This window comes from Podarcis gaigeae (assembly GCF_964106915.1).
Source record: "Podarcis gaigeae genome assembly, chromosome: 9".
Taxonomy (NCBI): domain Eukaryota; kingdom Metazoa; phylum Chordata; class Lepidosauria; order Squamata; family Lacertidae; genus Podarcis; species Podarcis gaigeae.
The window spans coordinates 27840305-27865163 of NC_139685.1; the positions used below are offsets into that span (position 1 = coordinate 27840305).

Sequence of the window (24859 nt, forward strand, 5' to 3'; positions counted from 1 at the left end):
TCCATAAAGAGTGAAAGGATTTTGATAGGACTCCCTGTATGAGCCAAGAACTGGCATATTTCTCTTGGGGGGGGGGGGGAGATCCTTAGGAGGAAATCCTTACTTGCTTACAGCACCATCCTAACCATGTCTACTTAGATATAACCTCTATTAAAGTCAATGAGGCTTATTCCCAGATTGGGAGGGGTTAATCCGCCAATTATGTTTTGCATTTTTCCAATCTTATGCTCAGTTCTGCACATTTCCACATCAGTTGACACAGTGCTTTTTATTTTTTAAAGGTGCTGGTACTCACCATGATGTTACAGTAAGTGGACTTTTAACATTTGGGGGGGAAGTGCTGGTAATGCATAACCTTAAGTTCCCCTAAGGAAAAGAAGCACTGAGTTGTTGTTGTTGTTGTTGTTGTTGTTGTTGTTTAAGTGCTCATGAAATCTCATTAGCATATTAGTGTGCATTTCTCCTAATAGACACAGTTTTGTATGCAATTTTGCTTAATATACACATTTTTGCAAAGCAATTTCCCCTAACATATAATGCATGTTTGTACAGTGGTACCTCGGGTTAAGTACTTAATTCGTTCTGGAGGTCCATACTTAACCTGAAACTGTCCTTAACCTGAAGCACCACTTTAGCTAATGGGGCCTCCTGCTGCTGCCACGGCGCCGGAGCACAATTTCTGTTCTCATCCTGAAGCAAAGTTCTTAACCTGAAGCACTATTTCTGGGTTAGCGGAGTCTGTAACCTGAAGCGTCTGTAATCCAAGGTACCACTATGTATTCATATGAATATATATTTGAATATATGAACATGCATATTCATTTTTATTTATACTATACCCTACTAGATGCATTGCTAACACATAACTGGAGAACTACATCACAACATTTTAATAAGTGAAACTTCCAAAGGAGGGATGTGTTTCAGAAAGTGGGAATTACATCAGTTCACCTTTAAATGTGAACTGAATCAAATGTGAGAGTGAATCTCTTTTTTAAGAATGGGCAGAATGTATCTTTTGCATTCATGTCACTGTCTAGACCTGTGTTTCTTCATATTGCTCATGAGCTACATACACCAAGTGGATGATTAGGACATGAGCAATCTCCTGAGATTTTTTAAAAATGGGATCAGTCTCTCTAATTTCCTTAAATGGAGAAAGAATATGCTACCACATGCCCAGTGCAACATCCATAATTAAAAAGAGCCTGACCCATCAAAATACAAAGCGAAAATTAAGTTTTGGACATTTCACCTTTGAGAACAGCCATTGCATTAGCTGGAAGATTCTTACAGGGAAAACTTTCTTCTCCATCTTGAAATATTCAAGCAATATTTTATCATTCTGCATGGTTTGATATTGCATCCATAAAGCAGAAGTAGGATCAGAAGCTAAAGGTATATTATGGAGGGAATGAGGTAGAGAGCAAGGCTTTTGTACCATCCTAAGTTAAACAACATGAGAGGAAATCCAAGAGTGGATGTCAGTGAAGAGTCCTTCATTTTAAGGATAAAACTGACTGCATAGGACCTTCAACTGGGTTCTTAAATGGAAACCCTTTGGTTGTATTCCATTTTATTTAAGGTGAGGTTTCACCAATAGTAGATGGCATGGTGGGGTGGTGCCACTCTCCTGGCCTGCAAAACACTGAATCACTGCAGGGAAGGTGAGGGGAGGCAGCCGGGAGGTTGATTCAATGAAACTGGAGCAGCAGGAGCACCAAACCAAGCTTCCTGTTGCCTCTGAGGCCAGGTAAGCGCTGCTGCCCCACCACACTAGGATTAACCACTTCTAGCACATTAATATGGAGAGCCAGTGTGGTGTAGTGGTTAAGAGTGGTAGATTCGTAATCTGGTGAACCGGGTTTGATTCCCCGCTCCTCCACATGCAGCTGCTGGGTGACCTTGGGCTAGTCACACTTCTTTGAGGTCTCTCAGCCCCACTCACCGCACAGAGTGTTTGTTGTGGGGGAGGAAGGAAAAGGAGAAAGTTAGCCGCTTTGAGACTCCTTCGGGTAGTGATAAAGCGGGATATCAAATCCAAACTCTTCTTCTTCTTCTTCTTATTGAGCAATCAATGTACCAGAATAAATTCTGAGGTTAGAAAATGTAAGAATGGAATTGCTTGGCTTACATTTCCTGGGGAAGCGCAGTTACCAGTCTTCAGCATCCACGTTTGGAAGTTGAAACTAGTAATTGTGAAGAGTTGCAGGCCTATGACCTGGATCACTCTCTTATTAAAGGTCTGGCTGCTCAAACTCCCGGAAGTCTGCTCCAAGAGAAACACCCATATTTTAGGATTCTGGCTCAATGCTGACCATGAATAGTTCCAGGCTTCCTGTGGTATGTCCTAGAGTTGTAATATATTCCTTTGATCATGGCTATATTGAGATGTATCTTCTGTTATGTGAAATGACTGCATATTTAGCCATGCTTTATACCTGTATCCTCCAGTTTTCTATCTCCTACTCTAGCACATAAATTCCCATTCACCTTGTAAATAGACCACCTGATTTTGATCTTGTCCTGCTTCTAGGCAATTTGGTGTGATCACAGTTTGTCTCCCCCCCCCCCAAACTTGGCTTGGGGACTCTTAGGATAAAATCTCAAATACTGACTTAGATTCAGCTATTGGATTTCCTGATCCTACCTAAACTTATGCAATGAATCTAATTTTGCAAGTGCTTTGCTTTGATTTCTGACTTGGTATGCCACAAACTTTTTAAACTTCAAAATAAGAACACCCAGTTACTTCTCTCTTTAAATATTCTATTAAAAACTGTTAAAAGTGTTCTTGTTCTTTTTCTTAAGAAAAAGCAGCTCAGATTTATTCAGTTTTAAAAGTTGAAGCTTTGTTTCATCCTTGATTCAAAGAGAAAGTGAGATCAATTTCACCCACACACATATGGAACGAAGAGAGAAGACATTGGCTTTTAGTGAGCAGCAGTTTTATTGAAGTTTATAGCACTTTGCAGTAGGTTATTGTTTCAGTGCAACTACCTTCCTCCAGTGTGGTGCCCTCCTGGCCAAAGGTAGGCAACCTTTTCCTGTTGCCTCTGTAAAATGTTATGAAATGGGTGGGCTATTTTGGAAACGTACTTTGACACTTTTCATTACTGGTATGATCATCAGTTGAAATGGTGGTAGAAGGCTACACACACCAAACCCCAAGTCATTAGCAGCACTAGCACTTTAACCCCTCAGAAGAGACCCTAATCTCTCACTCTTTAACCCATCCTGTCAACTACTGACCTCAGCAACATACAGGCACAAGTCAACCCTCAGGACCAGGACAAAGCAGGACATCTCTTCTGGTTCCTGGCCCTTATCTCAGAGGATCTTTTATGCTATGGTGGTACAGTTCTGACTAATTGTATTATAGATAAAATTCTATGAAAAAAGACATATATTGTGCATAAAATATTAAGCAGTTTATAAATGTTTTAAAGAAATAAAAGAAAGCCCCATATAATATATTTCTGCAGCATAATTTTAGAAGTATTAATAAATAAGTATAAGTATGTGCACAAGTATGTGTTTGTGCTTGTGTATGATATTTTTTAGAAAATCACAACACTTGTTTATATAAAGAATGCTGCTCTCTGCTGCAAGGTCCCAAAAGGGATCCAGATGGGAATGTTTTTGTGGAGGGACAGGAAATGGGGCAAGAAGTACTCTCAAGAATAACTGGTAATTGACAGTAGGAGGGAGAAGTGGGCAGAAGCTAGAAATGCCTTGTCTCTTTCTTATTTTTAGTGAAACCATTAAACGAAAACCTCACATCTCATTGATATCAAAGAGTGATTCAGGAAGAAGAAGAAAATTCACACAAATTGAGGTTTTAAGAAAAAAAACCACATCCCTATGTAAGGAAGATGCTGCTGTGGGTTGTGGGGGGAAAGGAAAAACCGAGGAGTGGATTTGAAGAGTGGGAAGAAGAGAGAGGGAATGAAAGTCAAGGGGAAACAAGCCTGAAGTTGAAATCTTGGCTCTTAGATAATGGGTAAATTCTGAAGTGCTTTATCTTCAAGTTGCATCATTACTGGAACTGCCATAAGGAAAAGGCAGGGATATCAGGATGACAGATCTTTTCTTTCCTCAGGCCAGAAAGGAGAACATTCTGCTTCACAAGACCCAGCTGAACTTTTTTCCCCCAGCTGCTGCAGCAGACGTTTCCTTATCTTTCTGTTTAGAACTGAATCTCTTCTAATTGGTTAATGTGCTTACTTTGCTTTTTCTTCAGGTGGACACCATCCTGTTGAGTCTAAACTTCTCTTGATTCTGAGAGGAAAACACAGCACAGAACAAGGCTCTTTGAAGCTGAAGTCAAATTTGGACTTGGAAACCTATACATTTGGGTTGAGGAATAAATTCATTTCGACAAAACAGCAGAAAAAAGCAGGTGATTTAATCTTATCACTGAAAATTCCAATCTACTTCATTTTCAAATGCCCCAACTGTTTCTGTTTTGAGGAACTGACATGCACACATCCAAATTTCATGGGAACATTGGCAAAGTGCCATCTCCTCTTACATCAGTGATGGGGAACATCTGGTCTATGGTCCTCTCCATTTGGCATGCTGGAGCCATGTCTTTCTGCCTTGACTAAGAATGTCAGAGTGCTCAGACAGGAAATGGGAACAAGAGCAGAAATATTTGCTTATGTCCATAACAAAATATCAATCCTACAAATGCATAGTCACTTGCTTTCCGTCCATAAATGATACATAGTTGATGCCTGTATTTTCCCCTTCTGCAATGAAATGAATGGCCTTGGCATTGAAATGAAAAGGTGTGGAATAATAAAATGATAACTTAATTAACTATGTAAAATTTCACCAGAGCAAACAGCAAGCCAAATACCATATATTTTGTTGCAAGCAGAACTACAGCAGAATGAAAACAGTGCTTCATGTAACAAACAAAATCAATGCCTGCTTGCATGCCTACATCTAATATCATATGTACTATCAGGTGTGAGGCAGGTAAATATGGCACTGGGCCAAAGAGGGCTTTGCAGACACAAGCAATTAGCTGGCTGATTGTGCCTTCACAGCCTGTGCAAAGCCCAGTGCACCGCATTTTCTTGCCTGGTCTGAGGGTGATGGCAGGGGAGGACGTGTTTGTGGGCCTTGTTGGGTTATGAAGACTGCCCAAGGCTGCTGGTTCTGATGCCAGGCCTGGATACGGTCCTTATTTTCCTATCACTTTCCTTGGTAAAAAAATTCCGCCTCCCAAATATGGTCCCTATTTTTAAAAAATCTGGAAAGCTAGAGTGCCTTTCTGAAAGCTTTTCATTATTACATCCACACATCACAATGTTTGTTATTCTCGCAGTTTAAGACCGCTTCCCAGAGTTTCTAGAAGTTAAATATTTAGGTTAAAATGCTTCTGTTAAATCATCTCAACACTAATGCACACACATCTGAAAGCATCTGCATGGATACTAAGATATCATCTATTTTTTTATATAATATTTATTAAATTTTTGTTTAACAATAAAGATATATATAAAAAAACATACCAAGTTCAGATATCCTCATTTCATAAACATCCTTGGACTTCCTCACGCCTCTTGTTCCTACTCTCTACATTCATAAGTTTTACCAGCAAATTATTAACTTAATTTAATTTGTCTGTTAAAATTTCCCAATATTCAAATCTCAAATTTAATCTTTTAAATTTCTCTTGTCAAAGGTTAATTATAGAATACCATTTATCCACAATTTATCTTATTTTTCATTTACATTAACTTTTACAGATATAAATTATTAATTTGTTGGAGCCCTGATGTTGCAGGTCATACAATTTTCTTTTGTATGTGCTTTTGTAGATAATCTTTAAACTTCTTCCAGTTCTCCTCCTCCAATTCTTCTCCCTGGTTTCAGATTCTGCCGGTCATCTCATCCAGTTCCATATAGTCCATCAGCTGCATCTGCCATTCTTCCAGTGTGGGCAAATCTTGAGTTTTCCAGCCCTTAGCAATGAGTATCCTTGCTGCTGTTGTGGCATACATAAAAAAAGTTTGATCCTTCTTTTGCACACTTTGGCCGACAATGCCCAGGAGGAAGGCCTCTGGTTTCTTAAGAAAGGTGTACTTAAATACCTTTTTCAACTCGTTATATATCATTTCCCAGAAAGCCTTCACTCTAGGGCACGTCCACCAGAGGTGAAAGAATGTTCCTTCAGCCTCTTTACACTTCCAACATTTATTGTCAGGCAAGGATACTAAGATATCATCTAGTGTACAATCGGACAATTATTCCTTCAAAGTATAACATCATTTTTGCTTTTCTGTTAGCAGATCAGGTTAGGACTTAGATGCTTCATTACTGCTGCCATTTGCAGTTTCCATTCTACTTTCTTCAACGTTTGCTAACCCAGCTGTAAATGTTCCTGCATGTTTGGAGCTGCAGTCTTCTCCAACAAGACCCATTGAGGGGTTTCTGCATTCTAATTAAGCAGGTATGTTTCTTAAAGAAATGAAATGGTTAACTTACTGGCACATGGCTGAACAGTAGAGGAATGTATGTAACAAGTGGAGCAGAGCTTTCAGCACTGTGTAATTGTATATGTGTACACATGCACAAGGAGATTGTGGGGATAAGACAAGAGGGAGAAAAATTCCAACCCCAGAACATTTGGGAAACTTTCTTCAGTGATGCCACTCTGTGTACTTTGGATTTGGAGCATGCCTATGTTCAGGGTAGGAGACCACTGCTTCCCCTTTACTTTAACTTTCTGAGTTTAAATTTCCACATGGAGAATACTCTTTAACAATGCAACAAAGGTAATGCAATTCCCATTTTGCCTTTTGCAAAAAAAAAAAAAAATCTCCTACTGACAGTTTGGCAAATGATTTTACCATTCAATTGCTCCAACACAGAGAGAAGAACCAGAATTAGCGAGGAAAACGAGAGAGGCTTTCCCAACCGAGAAGTAGTTTTTGTGTGCATGTGTGTTTACAGAAAACAAGTTAGTAATGAATGAGTGTTTGAACAAACTGACAGCAAAGACTTGCTAGAGGAGAAGCCATAAGACAACTGCACAGTCTGCATCCATTGGGTTGGAGGGCTTTGCTAGATCTATGAGCATATGGCTTTCCCTTTAGGGAGAAAACAATCTTGTTTATGTCATTCAAGATTCACTAAATGAAGGTGCAGAGCCAGTAAGCTTTGGCAAGCAACTTGATTTCTCAAAGCATGGGGGGACATCTGGAACTGATAGTTCCTCTGTTTATTTTGCATGAACCACACTAATACCAACCCATTTTGTAAACCTTTCAACAACCCTGAGAGCCATCCAACTTATAATAAAGAGAACTGTTCTGTCATTACTGAAGTATAAACACGAGCTGAGCAAATCTTAATTAACAAGAAGATACACGCTCGCCTGCTTTGTTCGCCTTCCTCTTCGGCGTGTCTCATCGAACAGATTTCTCCATGCAGTTCCTTTGCATTTGACCTTGACTTTGAACTATACTATGGATGTTATCAAATGGAAATATTCTCCAGTAACCCGATACAACTTCAGAAGATTCTTTTGTAGCAGACAATGCCAGGATGTAAACATAATTTAAACCTTGGGACATATTTTCCCAGGGACTTTAAGCAGGTTAAGAAAAAGGTTGTTATTACAGCCATTTATCTACAAGAGATTGCAAGGCAACTGTGTGTGTGTCTCTGTGTGTATGTAGATATAGATAGATAGATAAACATACAGTGGTACCTCAGGTTACAGACGCTTCAGGTTCCAGACGCCGCTAATCCAGAAATAGTATGTTGGGTTAAGAACTTTGCTTCAGGATGAGAACAGAAATCGTGCGGTGGTGATGCGGCGGCAGCAGCAGTGGGAGGCCCCATTAGCTAAAGTGGTACCTCAGGTTAAGAACAGTTTCAGATCAAGAACGGAGCTCCAGAGCGAATTAAGTACTTAACCCAAGGTGCCACTGTATATAGATATAAACACAGAGAGAAATCTTTAGCTTCTGTGTTGCCAATAGTGGTGATATTGTCAAACTTAATATGCAGTAGGCATGCTCATGTCATGAAGCATGTCAGTATTGCCAACCAGCATACTCTCATACCAAAGTTCTCTGTTCAGATTTCAGTCTGAACTAGGGAAGAAAAAACACTTCCAGACTCTATTCCCTCACTCCCCAGGTGGCTGTTGAAGCAGCAATGGCAGTAGTGGGGAGGAGTCAGGGTTCAGCCATAATTAGGAGTGTTGGGAATGTCTTCTGTCTCAAATCCTGGAGAGTGATTGACACTCATTCTAGACAATACAGAGCCAGATAGACCAATGATCAGACTCAGTATAACACAACTTCCTATGTTCCCATGGAGAGGGCAGTGATAAGGAGGTTATACTGGGCCATTAGCAGTTATCCAGCTATGTTATCTGATACCACAAGGACAACATAAGGACAAGTACAGGAAAGCATCAGTCCATGGAATTCAAGTATGATTATACTGATGAGAACTTGGGTTTCCTAAGGTTTCCATTCCTCATCGTCCATGAATTTTAAGGAGCATGAGGTTGGTTGGTTTGGCTTTACCAAACAAAGTCTACCAATAGCTTCCTTTCCATTTCATTCATTTCTGGCTCAGTGGCTTTACAAGGCTAACATGTTTGGATAGTCCAAGTCTGACAGATCCAATCCATGCCTTTCCAATGAGAAAGACGGAATGGCTTCAAAGAGGCATCAAAAGATAGATGAGTAATTTAGTATGTGGATGTGGGTGGGTGCAGTTTATCTCCATGTTCAGCTAATCCCTGTCCCTATTGGTGGGCTTCCCATTTTGATATAGTGTTAAAATATCCCCTGCTTTGGAGGAAATAGCATGTATTAAGTACCTGCTTCTAGAGAAGTTATTTTTACACTTTAGAAAAGTAAAAAGTTTCAGTAGCCCTCTGCTCGCATTTACAGATAGATACATAACAAATGGGTTGCCAGTTAATCATGACAGTTCTGCAGAGGAAAAATAGGTACTTGAAAGCAGGAGCTGGCAGAACCTTATTTCACACTCCAGTCACCAGGCAACTGCATAGCCCTCTAACACAGAAATCTCAACTTGCGCTGCTGAAATTCAAAAAAACACATGTCCCTAACCAGTGAGTTAAAGAACCACTTCCATCAGCTAATCCACCAGAGAGAAGAGCTATATATGAGATGTCTTGACATGTGTATATTACAGTAAAAGGTAATGGTGCTCATACATACATCACATAACTGTCAGGGTTTTTTTCTCTCTCTCTCCATGAGACAGACCCAGTGATTAAAAAAAAGAAGATCCTTTTCTATCCTCACAAAATGTTCATTTATAGCAGTTATGAAAGACTTCCTTCTCAGCCCCTCCATATAAACTCACTCTCTCTTCTGCATTCAGTAAATCACTGAAGCAAAATAAATGGAAAATTGTCCCCATACACCCTCCACCGTCTTCCTTATAGTCAATGCACATTATTTTCGATTTGGGGTTGCCGCAATGAAAAATGGGGAGAGGAGAAACTTTGTATCTTTAAACTATTCTCTGAGAAACAAAAATTATAAGGGGCACCTGTGGCGATTGACAGTTTCTCCACAAGCATGAATGTTGGTAGAATGAGCTGCATGCTATATTTTTGTACTCTGCTGATCTTCTCTTTGCTAGAGTGTTTACACTTGAAGAGCAGTTGGAGGCTCTTGTCTTGTTGGTAGATGGATGGGGGCAGAGTGTCCATTCCTCTCGCTTCTGCAGTTCCAGGGCAACAGGGCAGCTGGAGCTGAGTGTTCTTTCTGGCAAGGAAGGAGAATCAACATCTATGGTGTTGCTCTTTCTTGGTGTGTTTTGCTTGGGGCTGGAGACACATCTGTGTAACTGCTGCATTTTATATGTTCAACATGCACATGGAGATTTATCATGGGTTCCAAATGCCTGAATAAGGCTTTCATGGATTGAGCGTCAAGTCACTTCTGGGTCCACCTGCCACCCCCTGTACCATCTGATTTGCACAATGTCCAGCCTGGTGAAGAATGCTGGAGGCCTTAAAGGTCTGCTTGCTAACTTCCGATATATTGGTTAGTTTTAACAAAAGTATCATAAATCATGGATTTGGGATATAAAGGACAGTGCTCACCATTCCCAGAGTTCTACAATTCTACCTTATTCTATAGGTAAATGTAAAGGGACCCCTGACCATTAGGTCCAGTCGTGACCGACTCTGGAGTTGCGGCGCTCATCTCACTTTATTGGCCGAGGGAGCCGGCGTACAGCTTCCGGGTCATGTGGCCAGCATGACTAAGCTGCTTCTGGCAAACCAGAGCAGTGTATGGAAACGCCGGAGCAGTACCTATTTATCTACTTGCACTTTGACATGCTTTCGAACTGCTAGGTTGGCAGGAGCAGGGACCGAGCAACGGGAGCTCACCCCATCGCGGGGAGTTGAACCGCTGACCTTCTGATTGGCAAGCCCTAGGCTCTGTGGTTTAACCCACAGCGCCACCCACGTCCCTACCTTGTCCTATAAGGAGGGCCAAAAAGCAGCATAAGAAACATCAGTATGAAATTTCTTCATAATTTTTCAGGAGAAGCAAACACGTTTCCCAGAGGTTGGAAGTGTTAATTATATGTGGAGGTTTTAAACCTGCATGCTTTCTCTCCTCATCCTTCATCTTCATCCTGAGGGCCTAAGGGGATGTGTTGGTGAAGCTTGACTGTTTTGACACACCAACTGCTTTTGGGCAAGGCTCTCTGGCTCTTCCCCCTCCCCACAAACCCAGATGTCTGCATAAATGCATCACTTCTTCCAGTGTGTTAGAAAAAAAGATTCTGGTCGACACACTGTGGAAATGCAGGCATCTGTCTCCTTCTGCAAATTGCAAAACAGCCCATAACAGACAACTTACCTGTCAGACAGGCCATATTTGTTTTGTTTTGTTTGTTTTCCCCTGATACCTGACTGGTATCTAACACCTCACTTTCCTTCGTTTTCACTTTGGTGTGCAGGAGCCATTAGGAAGCAACTCCACTTCTGAACATTTCTAGACACAGCACAACCTAAACTGGCATTGTATAAATATTTTAACCACATAATTTCCTGCCCTTGAGTGCCAATCTGGCATATGTCTAGGGTTTATGTAATAGAAAGATTTAGGCAACTTTCGGAAAATATTGTCCACTTTGCTCTCTAAGCAGATGCTTCATGATCACAAAAGCATTTAAGTCTACATCTGCCATTAAGTCAGGTATACAGAGAAGATTATCTACCATTTCAATGCACTGATTATTTAGATGAGTAGCACACTCGTTTGACAGGTGTTGGCTTGTTGATTTCTTTTCACTTCAAAAGTTTGTTGAGTGACTTGAAAGAAGATGTGAAACGCTGGGAAATTTGGAAAGACGTAGGGAAATTTGGAAAGACGTAGGTAAACTCTCCTTGGTTCCTCCTCAGTTCCTCATATATCTGCATTTAGAAAGAACCCTTAAATTGCCTGTGTAATAATAATAATAATAATAATAATAATAATAATAATAATAATAATAATTTATTATTTATACCCCACCCATCTGGCTGGGCTTCCCCAGCCACTCTGGGCGGCTTCCAAATTTTTTTTAGAATACTGTGATACATCAAACATTAAAAACTTCCCTAAACAGGGCCGCCTTCAGATGTCTTCTAAAAGTCTGGTAGTTGTTGTTCTCTTTGACATCTGGTGGAGGGTGTTCCACAGGGAGGGCGCCACTACCGAGAAGGCCCTCTGCCTGGTTCCCTGTAACTTGGCTTCTCTCAGTGAGGGAACCGCCAGAAGGCCCTCGGTGCTGGACCTCAGTGTCTGGGTCGCTAGTGTAGCGTGGGGACTAAGATACTAAGTTTCAAATCAGGAAGACTGGTTCAAAGCCTAATAATAATAATAATGGCAGCAGCAGCAACAACAACATTAATTTATTATCTATATTCTGCCCATCTTTCTGGGCTGCCCCAGCTAAATGTGAACTGAACAAATTTCTCCTCCAGCCCCACATCAGCTCCAGAAAGTCTAGCTAATGGTGTGGGATTATGGAAACTGGAGTCCCAAAACATCTGGAGGGCCACAGGCTCCCCACCCTGGTGTAGTTTTTATATCAAAATGTTAATTAATACATATTTAATTTATATGCCAAAATGTTTTGTAAAAATCCAAGTGGTTTGGTCTAAAATGTGCTGGCAGAGGCATTAAATTCCTTTAGAAGATCTATTGCTAATGTCTGGATTGAAGAGTGGGTTGTAAGCATAAGGGGGTGGGATCTATCTCCTGATTTCTAGTATTCTAGTTTGAACAATCCCTGAAATGATAGTCTTGTGACAAACGAAAAAGACCTGTCCTGAATCCCAGATGTCTAAGGCAAGGTTATGGTTACTCAGTGATGAGGTGCAGATGGTTACAGGCGCTGTTTATTTTCACTGAACCCTGGTATTCAGAACAGGTAAGCCTTGGCGAATCCTGTTTCAAATTAATTCCTGTCTTTGTAGCTTTAATTGTTGCATTGTAAAAATGGCAGAAAGTTAGGTTGGAAAAGTTTCCCCACCCACACTCTAGATCCATGAGCAGGGTATGCAGATCCAGGGATGAGTGTGGAAGAGAATCAGTGAATTTCTGCATGAATAAAGTGCCTCCTTGTGAGATGGCGTGGTCCCTGCATGAAACCACTCCTCAAGAAACTGTCTATTGATATCGTGTTCAATAATTTTCCCTTACTGCTTGAATACAGCTGTTAAACTAAATTCTCCCTCCCCATTCCCCACCCCCACAAATTGATCAGTTCATATCCCTTTTCTCTAAAATGGTGTTTTAGCTCCTTACTCTTCAATTTCTGTAACGCTCTTTAAATGAGGTCATATATTGCTGTACTTTTTTTATGTCTCAGTCTGCCAAGCGTCGATTCAATATTTTTCTAACGGAATTCACATAGATCAATTAAGCCAGAGTATTTGGGTTTAAGCCAGCTAAAATCAATGAGACCATATCAACTTAGAAGTCAAGGATTTTACTAGAACTGCTCCTTGGATTTTAGGGATAGCCATGTTTTCTCCAACAGACGTAATGAGAACAAAACAAAAAAAAATTAATCCCTAACCAAGCCACTTACTTCTACTTCAGGTACAGAATCACTTTACCAAGGATGCTATCAGCTGCCTACAATACCCTCTTGTCCAGTTATTTTACCTAGATTTCTGATTAAAAGACACAACATCTGCACAGGGAATAAAATTGTAATATTTGCATTTCCAGGAGTACTTCCCAATACACTGTTGCCTTCCTTTAAAAAGAACACACAAGCCTAGTGAACTACCAACTATGCCAGGGGTTCAGTTCCTAGTGTCTCCAGAAAGGGCTGGGGAAGATGTTTGTCCCCAACCTTGAAATTACTATTTATCAGTACAGAGTCACTACCGAGCTAGATTGACCAATTATCTGACTTAAGGCAGTTTACTATTTCCCAAATTATACATCATGAGATCTATATTATTATTACTCACATTTATATCCCACCCTTCTTCCAAGAAGTGGCATACATGGGTTACTTCTATTCCATCCTGCCAAAAATACTGCAAGGTACCTAGGGATATACAGCTGTGTCTCAGTCGGTTCCAAAATTCACCCTTAGAGGTTAGGCAGAGATCTCCCCATGAGCTGAACCAGGATGAGAAGCCAACTTTCTCCAGTCCAAGTCCCAAACTCTAAGCAAACCTTCCCAACCCTAGTAACTTCTAGGTGATTTGGATTACAATTCCCATCAACACCAGCCAATAAGGCCATGAGGGCTGGGCATTATGGGAGGTCCAATTTTTTAAAAAGGACATCTTGTTAGTGAAGGCTGCCATGATCACACTGGCTTTCTGACGCAGTTAAGTGCAAAGAATAGTTCTTTGGCTCCTTCAGCTTCCCAGCTTTCTTTGACTCAAGCATCTTAGCAAAGATTCAGCAATTGGATGCTAGGGATAGCCTGAAAAACAAGTCCAGGTTAAAGCCCCTTGTCTGTGTTTGAAACCCACTCATTGAATCTGTTGGCTTTCCCTTTGGTAGAATCTACACACATATAAAGAAGTTGGGGAAATGATTTTTTTAAAAAAGTTTTGAAAAATACCTTGAATTTGGCATAGCTCACCATCGGCATCTAGTGTCACATTCGTATATTTCACTTAAAACATTTTATTTGCAGCTGTATAACTGGGTCCTTTGTCTTGCTGTGCCCTTCTCTGAAGCCTGATGTTTGACGGTATGTTTTTTAGCTCTGCTCTTCCGCAACCTGTGGCACTAGTGCAGTTCCATTGGGTACCATGGCATATTTATTTGCTTCATTAGCCACAGAGTACATGTAATGTAGCAGGAATTCTTCAAAGGAAATGAAAATGCTCCAATTACAATGAAGAAGCTCTTATTGTCTCTGCAGTTCTTTCTGTTTTAGAACTCCTGTGTTTCTGCACTTTGGTTATAGATTGCTCTCTCTGCTGCCAGCTGTACACATTTCATATTCATTCCTATCTGTTACAGAGCCTAACTTATGGTGCCCGCCCTCAGGTTAACAGTTACAATATGTACACACAGAAATAGAATGACAGAAAAGGAAGCTGTTAGAATAGCCTTTGCTGCATAACCTGTCACCTGGAGATGTGCATATTTCTGAAACAAGCAAGTTAAATGGGATACAATCAGGAAGTATTTATCCAGCTTTTACCAGGGTCCGATTTAATTGGCTAATTAGGCCTGGGGGAGAAGGGGAAAAAAGATAATAGCCTTTCTTCTATTTGAATGCTGCAGAAAGTAATCTTTAACTGTAGATAATCCTGATATGCATGGAGAGGGGAGTTCTGAGCTCTTGGCTGTTTGCAGAAAGAGGGGGTGTAGATTAGGTACATTCCATGTTCAAACTGTAATGTGCCATTCAAATTATTTCCTCAGGCAATCAAAAGATCCCACATCCTGAGGGAAAGAAGAAACAAAAGATCAACTTGACTGACCGTGATGCCACATCCGGAGGATTGCTTCACAATCTATTGCTTGTTAACATGCCAAAGAAAATAATTTAAAGGCTTACCAGAAATCCAGGGAAGTGTTTAGTCATAAAAATGATTCAGTGCCACCTTTAATAATGCAAATCCTGTCTCAAGCATTCAAACCTAAATGATATCTGTGACTAACACTTGTTCTATTTCCCTAACAATTTTTTTTTAAATTATCTTCCCATTTAATATTCCTCTAAAATGTATTTTTTCTTCTTCTTCCCTTCTTACTTTATTAAATACAAGAGGGACAGTTTTCTGATGTTTCCTGCATTGACATTTAGAGCTTCCACAGCAGATGACAACCACTTTACTTCTCTTGTCAACCAACTGACAATTTCCTTTGTAAATATTCTGCAATTTTCTGGAATGTTTCAAGAAGTATTTTTGTTTTGTTTTGTTTTGTTTCAGTGGGCTGCTTAGAAAGACAGATTGGCCCATTTTCCAATCTTCCAAAGGCAATAACTGATGACTGAGCATGTAATAGAGAACCATTTCCAAAATGTCTGTTTCTCTTTTAAATGTCCTTTTAACACTCACCTTTGTTACAATGTTAACTGAACCAGATAGTGGTTTGGTAACCAACATGATCCAAGATAGGGCTCGTTAGTTTCCTCATTTTTCTTTCAGTTTCACTTTGTATTTTTCTTCCTCATTATGGTATCTCTACTTCAACTGTGCACTTTGGGAGACAGTCATTATTTTTGTTACAAGCACAAACCTGAATGACTTTCAAGATGACACTTGTTCTTTGCAGTTGCTGACCTGGATTTGTTGCTAGAATAGAAAAACGATGTGGCACAACACTCAGAAACAAACTAAACTTTCCAAATTATAAATCCCTCCAGCTTTTCTTATTTGCTTGACATCATTCAATCAACCAGGGATGTGTGCAATGTCTAGGGCAGCTTTGCAACCCAATGCCTAAGGAAAATGACTGTGTATTAGCTCCCTGTGTACCACAGCAAAGACTGAGTGAGCAAAGACTGAATGATCATCGGATTAATCTGCTGAAAGACTTCTGATGGGAGTTGTTTCTCTTTTGGTAGGTTGGGAGCCTTCAGACTTGCAGTGTTCCATAAGTAGACTGAACTTGTACAGTTCAGCAGCAGAAATATTGTTGAACCAAAAGAGAGGCAGAGATGGTTCTATACAAAATTTGTTAAGATTCCTGCTCTGTGTTTGCAGTCATGAGATTGTTGTCTATCACATGACGGTGTATGTTTTCATTCCACAGTGTGGGAAGTGACGGAGACAGGATGTTTTGGTATTACTGTGTTCCGTGAAGTGGGACTATTGTCCTTTGTTCTTTCTCTCTCTTTGCTGACTGACGAGAAAGAGGCAGGAGCTAAGTCAGAATGCTCTGAGTGTATTATATGTAAATAAAGTAGATTGGCCAAAATGCTGTGCTATTGGTTCTCTTACACAAACTGTGAATACCCTGTGAATCCCTGAGTATGCTGATGTTTCTTGGTATCCGCCGCTGTGATGTTTGGGCTGAAGAAAGCTTTTGAAGCTCCCAAACGATCAACCAGGAAGGAGAGAACATGCCAGTCGGGCATGTGTCTGTGCTAGGGTCCTACACTGAAATGGATGCAGAACATGCTGGGAGGCAGAAGGAGAAAGGAAATAACCCCATTTACCAGGGTAATTGTACCAGCATTCTCTCCACAGTCAAGTTGATGTGGTTGACTAGCTGGAATACCTAAGTAAGGATTACATGAAATTAGGATTGGATCAGCGTGAAAGTCTTTCTTTTGCAAACAATGAAATCACTGCATTGATGCAGCAGGCTGAGACAGGAGGCATCAATCCCATTCAGTCCTCTCATTTAACTATATCTGATTGATGATGAGGTGCCCTGATTTCACTATGTTCTGTATGTGATTCCTGATTTGCTGGGCTCATGTTTTTGCCCAAGCACCAGCAGATTTTACTTTAACTGCACTGATAATTGTATGTGGTATGAGGGTGGTATAAGAATCTAATAGAAACTTGGATGGATGTTAATTGCTTTGAACAGGTATAGAAATTCACACACACACACACACACACACACACACACACACACTATTTCACAAAACAGCCAAAATGTAGCCAAAATTGTGTGTAACAAAAAATCCTTAAGTCTTCTAATTATGGGTTTCAGCACATTATTATTATTATTATTATTATTATTATTATTATTATTATTATACTGCCCCATATCTGCTTTTTACCCTTATTAGGTCTTTTTTAAAAGTGCCTTGAAAAGTAGCAGTTCCCTGTGCAAAATTATAAGACAGTCTAGCAAATACCTGAACACCTGAACAGAAAAATTATATATCTGCTCCTCTTCTTGTGCTTCTATATATTTGTAAGAGTTTTGAGGTGGCCTCTGCATCACTCAAATGATAGCTTGTAGGTAGATGCATCCCACATCAAAACCCTTAATCTAGTCTGACGTTAAAAGGAAGGGTTTACTCTTTTCAGATGTTCATTGTATGAAATCTTTTCACCGAAAATGTATATCACCATGACTCCTTTTCTTCAGCAGGCCTAAAGCTTCTGTTCTTGCAAATTTGCCATGCACCCACTGCTCAGAGCAAAGGGGATTTGCTGTTTTATCTTTAGTGTTCATCGTTTTTCCCTACTGTGAAGAAAATGTTTAATACGTGTTTATGGAAATTAGGAAACCATACTGTTGTGCTGAAAGCAATTTGCTCTTCCCCAGTTGGGAACATAGGAAGCTGCCTTATACTGAGTCTAGCCGTTGGTCTAAGGTTTCAGACATTCCCTGCAGGACACAATGGCACAAGTACCAGCAGGTCTAAGAGCACCCACCCCAATGTTACTCTATGTACCCTGCAAGCAAGTACAGAACCAATGTAGTTCAGTGCCTCCAATACCCATGGAGGTATTCATTGAGATATAGCATTGAGGTTCATATAACGAACAAACAGTGGTCTGCAGTAATATAAAAAATATAGTGAAGTATAAATTTAAGTGTAATTTAATTTTCCTCCAAGTTTTCATTTATAAATAAACAGTAGCCCAGATGGGGTTGTAAGGAGAGATCTCAGGATTTCTGTTTCCACTCCTTATAAAACTGAACCTGCAAAAAAACGGTTTCTTTTTCCTTTTTCAAAACAATAATGTTTGCATATGCCAATATTTAATGTGCCATTTCAGTCACCAAAGGCCTACAAGGTGTAGACTGCACATTTATTTCAACGTATAAGCAGATATGACCTGCTCACTATACTTGCTTGAACAGGACTTCTTCATTAATGCAAGTAATGTAATGTGTGAGCTTGTTAACCATGATAGCCTTCCTTGCTATGCAATCCTATGCATGCATGCAAGTCATATTAAGTTCACTGAAACTTACTTCCAGCATAGAAATGAGATTTGATCAGGATTTTTAGTTGGCTACCAGGACTAGGTCTGGAGGTCTCCTGCCAACCTCATTATCAGCTTCTCTTCCCTGATTCTTGGGGCTTTGTCCATCCGCTGGCCTCACATTAGTGCAGCTGAGATGAAATTAGCTTAACATTTGACAAAAGCTTTAGTAAGAACACACACAGAGAGACCCTGCCCCATATAGACTTCCCACATCTAAAGAGGACACAAGAAAAGAGGCATTTCTTGTGTTCTGAAGTAGTAGAGGTTAGGTAGCAGTGGTGAACTTTCAGTCCAGAGCCCAATGCATCATTAAACACATCAACCCAACCAAGTATTTAAAAGGATTAATCCTTAAATCAATCCACCAGTGTGCAGGCCAAACAACTCACACTGATTTTACCTTTCTATCCCTACTAATACAGTACTTAAATCACTGGGGTTTCATAAAAGATATTGATGAGCATTCCAGTACCCAAATGGTTTTCTCAGCTTCCCCCTTAGCCTACACCCCAGATGCCAGACATGTGCTACATAACCCTAGTTGCTTGTTCTGGGCACTTTCTTCCATGCTTCCACGTGCCACATCCATGTGCCCTCATGGAATATATTATGGATGGGTTCCTCTTTCTTACATTCACTCTAGCCTAACGGCAAGCTATAATTTCTGTGCATTTGGCTTCTCATTAGGAAACAGCAATCGGCCTTCCCTTTCTTTGTTCATGTGGCTAAGCTACAGCTACATGCTGTTTGATATCTCCTACACCAGATAATGAAGTATAGGACTGAAGTCTTCCCACTTTTCATCTCAAGCTCCCCTTGGCAGCAGTGAGTGATTTCAGAGAGGTATTTGGTGGGACTGAACTACACAGGGAAAGGGGTTTAAAAATCCTCTCCATGCACCATTATCCAGATCCTACCCACATCTCCCAATCATCCCTGTGGTTTCTATTAAGAAATTAGAATATACACATTCAATGCTTTTTCCAATAAACACTAGCTTCCTAAGATTAAAATTTACCATTTCCCCCCCCCCCCCCGAGTATTGGTGCCAGTATATCTGCTGCTGCAGTATCACAATGTGGTTTATTATTATTATCATCAGCTAACTGAAAAGTATTTCATGTGATCCAACCTTAACACTTAATAGGATTGGGCTGTAAGAAAACATTGCATTCATTGTGCCTGCATATATAATGGAGGAGAAAACGAGAGCTATTACTGTGTGGTAGTGATGAAGAAATAATAGGCATAATGTAGTCTTGATGGGAGCCTTATTGAAATGTCAAAGAATTGAAACATCAATGAGGATGGCTCCGAAATCTCTATTTCAGAGATGTGGGTGGGTATTATGCTGATGGAAAGCAACGACTCATCAATAACATGGTTTATGGAGCTTATTTTCCTTCTTGTGCTACTGTGGGTTTTAGCGATATGACGGATGAGTTGCTAGCAACCGAAAGAAAAAAGAAAAGAGACATATTTGGGAGAAAATTAATGCTAATTTGAAATGTTAATAATCCTGTGCAGAGAGACAAAAATAAGGAAAGATGATAGCTTTAACTTGGCTGACACCTATGTGAGTGCAGACTGGCAAAGGGGTGAATCAGTTTTCCAACAATATTAGAGCATCCTCCATACTGTACATTTACCCTCATTTTGTAATAATAATAATAATAATAATAATAACAATAATAATAATGCAATTGGTTATGAAGAGGAAATAGCCAACTGTCCCCCCCACCCTTGTCGTTCTAAATTTAATGAGCAAACAACATTTCTCTTTATGCAAATTATAAAGTGGATAAATAATTCATCCTCTAAAATTACCAAATTTTCATAGTCTTAGAGCTCAGCTACAGAAAGGAAGAATTTAATATTTATGAAAAGCTGGTAGCTTGCTAAGAGAGCATTTCGACAATTACCATTATCACAAATAAAGCTCATTGTTTAATAATATATAATAAAAATAAGAATGAAAAAAGAGACAAACTGTGTAAGTCTAAAGGAAGGCGGAGAGCATAGTTTTGAGCACAGCCATGATGTGGAAGCTGTGGTTTTATATTTATTCATACTTCTCAGTAAGGATATGAAGGAAATGGAAACAAAATCCGACAAAGCCTGCAATCTTTAGAACAAGTACTTGGAAAGAAAGCTTAACCAAAGCCAAGATGGTCAAGATAATGATGTAAAACTGCAATCTGACTTGGATTTTCTTCGACATTAACATTGCTGGGGAATGGCAGTGAGCAGGATGAGACTGCAAGTTGGTGGGAGACACTGGATTGATCTACCAGAGGGACTCAGGAAGACAAGCAGGGAGACAGAAAGTCTGGGAATAGGTAATAAAGACAGGAGTGCAGGGATTTGCAAAGGGTCAGAAGAGCGTTAACAGAAAACGATGGAATTTGGCTGTTGTCCAGATCCAGCCTGATCCATATGCATCTATCACTAGGCCACACCAGGGGAGCTAATAGGCTTCTAGAGTGGTGGAACCAGGGCTTTTTTTCAGGTGGGTGCCATTGCCATTATAAGAGAACAAGTGAGGCATTCATTGTGAGTTCTGGCACCTCTTTTTATAGAACAATAGCACTGGGTGAAACTATCCATGAACATGAGTGGATCCTGCATCTGAATGATGATGATGATGATGATGATGATGATGATATGCTTCAGGCTTCTCTCCACACTTTTGGGCAGCTCACCAAGTCTCACTTCCTGTGATAATACAATTAAATTACCTGCAAGTAAGTGTGCAGGTAAGGGACACGGTGGTGCTGTGGTCTAAACCACAGAACCTAGGGCTTGCCGATCAAAAGGTTGGCGGTTTGAATCCCCGCGACGGGGTGAGCTCCTGTTGCTCGGTCCCTGCTCCTGCCAACCTAGCAGTTCGAAAGCACGTCAAAGTGCAAGTAGATAAATAGGTACCGCTCTGTCGGGAAGGTAAACAGCGTCACTGTGCTTCTCTGGTTCGCCAGAAGCAGCTTAGTCATGCTGGCCACATGACCCAGAAGCTGTCTGCGGACAAACACCAGCTCCCTCGGCCAATAAAGCGAGATGAGCGCCGTAACCCCAGAGTCGTCCGCGACTGGACCTAACACTCAGGGATCCCTTTACCTTTACCTTAAATGTGCTTAAGGTGTTTAAATTAGGATGACTGGGTTTCACCCAGGTCTCCATCCACACTGCTAGAATAGTAGAGAGTGAAGTGACCTACTTAGTGATTTGAGCTGCCGGTCATTTCAGCACAGATTAAGTATGCTTACCCTTGTTGATTTTAATGGGTTTAAGTGTTATTAACATTTGTGTTAAGAGTATGGCCTTTCTTTGTGCTATACGTGATGACTTCTCATTCAGCCACATCAAACAGAAACTGCAAAACCCATTATTATTTTTGAGCAGCAGTTGTCTTTCCCAATACATTTATGGTAACACCATAGGTATCAAGGCTATAGTGACATCATCAGGGACAAGGCTACAGCGACATGCTGTCGGATCCCAGTTGTCTCCTTTAGGAAGCAATGAATTTGACAGGAAGCAGTTTTTGCAAAACCACCCACATTAAAAAGCCTTATTTGAATAAACACTAAGGCTAGTAACCTACTTGAGACATTTTAACAGCATTTATTTACTATAGGGATTTTTAAATTGATATTCTTTATAACCATAATTATACACTGCTAATATGATGTTTGCAAATAATTTGTGTCAGATTAGCAGAAATATTTAACAGGGTTACAAAAGGTATGTGGAGAAAACTGCTTAAAAAAATAAAATACCGGTAATCATTTTTGTTCTGTGTCACTCCATTTCTGTGCAAATTTGACTAACACTGAGTGGCAATTTTACATGAATGAATGGTTTAGTGCTGATTTTAATCAGCTCTCAATAAAACAATGACATTTTATGTGGCTATATTTCATGTGAGGAATGTATGTGAGAAGATTCCTCTTGCATCTTAGTAGTTCAATTAATATTAGCGAAGTGTAATCTTTTAAATATTAGATAATGAATTAAAGGTAAAGGGACCCCTGACAGTTAGGTCCAGTCATGGACGACTCTGGGGTTGCGACACTCATCTTGCTTTATTGGCCAAGGGAGCTGGTGTACAGCTTCCAGGTCATGCAGTCAGCATGACTAAGCTGCCATTTACCTACCTGCCGGAGTGGTACCTATTTATCTACTTGCACTTTGACATGCTTTCGAACTGCTAGGTTGGCAGGAGCAGGGACTGAGCAACGGGAGCTCACCCCGTCGCGGTTATTCAAACCACTGACCTTCTGATTGGCAAGCCCTAGGCTCTGTGGTTTAGACCACAGCACCACCCGCGTCCCTCAGATAATGGATTAAGGAGGGCAATGATCTGTTTGTGTGTGTGTGGTGTGGTTGTATTGCTTGGATCTTATTGCTTGGACCTCCCCATTGCTTCTGCAGCCCATGAATGTGCCCCCATGGATTGGAGAACCATTGGGAATGGTGTAGTCTATGGCACAGGATGGCGGGCTGTAGATTGAAAGGCAAGTTCAAAGAAATCACCCCATGTCATACACAAAAAGAAGAGCAATTGAGGACCAAATGTATATTTATATTTATATTTTTTGAGGGTGTTCCATCTCGTTTTGCATTTTCTATGCTGACTGGCAGCTGTGTTCTTGGGTATCAAACACACATTCTCCAAATGCTCTGGGGGAGGCCAGGGATTGAACCTATAATCTTTTGCTTGCAAAGTATGTTTTCTGTTACTGAGTTATGATCTTCCCTGCTTTCCAAAGTCTGAATACCACTGGAGAAAAAAAAAATCTATTTCTAGTGGTTGTCAATTTTACTTCAAATTGAGGGTGACTCCTGAAGTAAATTCTTTCCAGTGGAGCCCAACTCATAAGATGGCTTGATGTATGATAGAAGCGAACTCTATCAGTCTCAAGCCATTTTGGGTTTAATGCTTTGAATTTTGTATTTTTTTAAAAAAAAAGCTTAAAAGAGATCAGTTTTATATGACCTGTATAAACCTAACAAAATATGTGCTAGTGCTTTATGAATCAGCTGATTTCAAACCTGCCTTCAGCACCAGCCCTGGTACAGCATGAAAATCAGTAAAAGAGACTTCTGGCTACAAATACATATAAGTGCTGAGTCCAGGAGTACCACCAAGTTGCAGGATTGAATGTTAACCCCAGAACTGCCCCTAACATCATAATAACCTTTATCTTGGCTAAATTGAGCTTCTATTCCATCATTGCACTAATGTGAATTTTGCAATGCACTTCTCTGACCATCCAACATTTGCAACAATGCATATATAAGGGGAAAGGGTATATAAAATTAATATATTTGTGAAAATAACATACAGAAATGCATTGCATTAGGGGAAATTGCTTGTGAAAAAATGAGTAAATTACTCAGAACTGCATCCAAAGATGTGTTTACTAGAAAAAATGTTGAAGAATATTCATGAGTCTTTTCCCCTTAAAAAATATTCACAAACTACCATGGAAACATGGATAACTGAATTTAAGATGGGGAAAATGAGAAACTGGAAGAACTGGAATGGACAGATCAAACCCTATCCTGTAGTTATTTGTCAATGACAAAGGAGTCATCAGAGGCTCCCTGACCAACCAGTCATCTCCATCTTGTCCAGTACAAAACACTACATCCTGGCTATAATCTGCTCAGCAATAGGTTCATATAGATCCATATCTGCCATGAATTATCTGATTATTTCACTGTTAAAAAGCCTGGAATCCCAGGAACTGTAAATCTGAGGGTTTTTAAGATAAAATCTGAAATCACCTTTCTCAGCTCAGGTAAAATACTTGATGTGGGGAGGTCAGCACACCACCTTACAGCTCTATTCTGCTGTAATCTTCAACACAAGGTATACATATGCAAAATGTGCTGTATCAGACTGGTTTCTTTATGGACTACCACTACCTTGTCCACTGACTTTTGGTCATTCCTGAGCAGAATATTTGGCTAAAGGTCATTGAGACCAAACAGAACTCTCCTTTCTCTCTACCTCATTCAGCCAAGTTTCTATAAAGCAGACCAGGTCCAGCTTTCATTCATGGTAATGTCATGGATAATAGATATTTCAGTTCAGGCCAACCTGAGAGTAAAAATGAGTAATTGCAGGCCCTGTGGAAGACAAAAGAGCTATTGATCCACACCCAGAGCTTTGTTATTTGGGTGAAAATTAAAACATGTAAATTTGGGGATAAGGCTAATTTCCACAATTCTTCTGGAGCTTTCCAAGTCTGGTGGAGTTTACAAAGAGGACCAAACCACAACACACCTCTCACGACTCACACAGCATTTTTAATGTTGCAAGTTAAAGGCCATTCTGTTCTCTGTGGGTTCTACCAACTCTAGAACTTTCTGAGTACTGTACAGTGTATTTGCTGTCCCATAGCAGCTGGGCTGACAAAATTTACATAAAAGTGAGGAGGATAG

The 24859-nt window shown here is 40.2% G+C and overlaps 1 long non-coding RNA gene across 2 annotated transcripts; it reads left to right on the forward strand.

Moving 5' to 3' along the window:
* Nucleotides 1-278: 278 nt before the first annotated feature.
* LOC310852009 lies at nucleotides 279-16649 on the forward strand. Of its 2 annotated transcripts, none has more exons than XR_014567947.1 (4): nucleotides 279-307; nucleotides 4244-4402; nucleotides 6306-6466; nucleotides 14925-16649. It is a non-coding gene; the product is annotated as an uncharacterized lncRNA (long non-coding RNA). The 2 variants fall into 2 exon arrangements; XR_014567948.1 differs by lacking the exon at nucleotides 279-307 and adding an exon at nucleotides 2260-2343.
* The last annotated feature ends 8210 nt before the right edge of the window (nucleotides 16650-24859 follow it).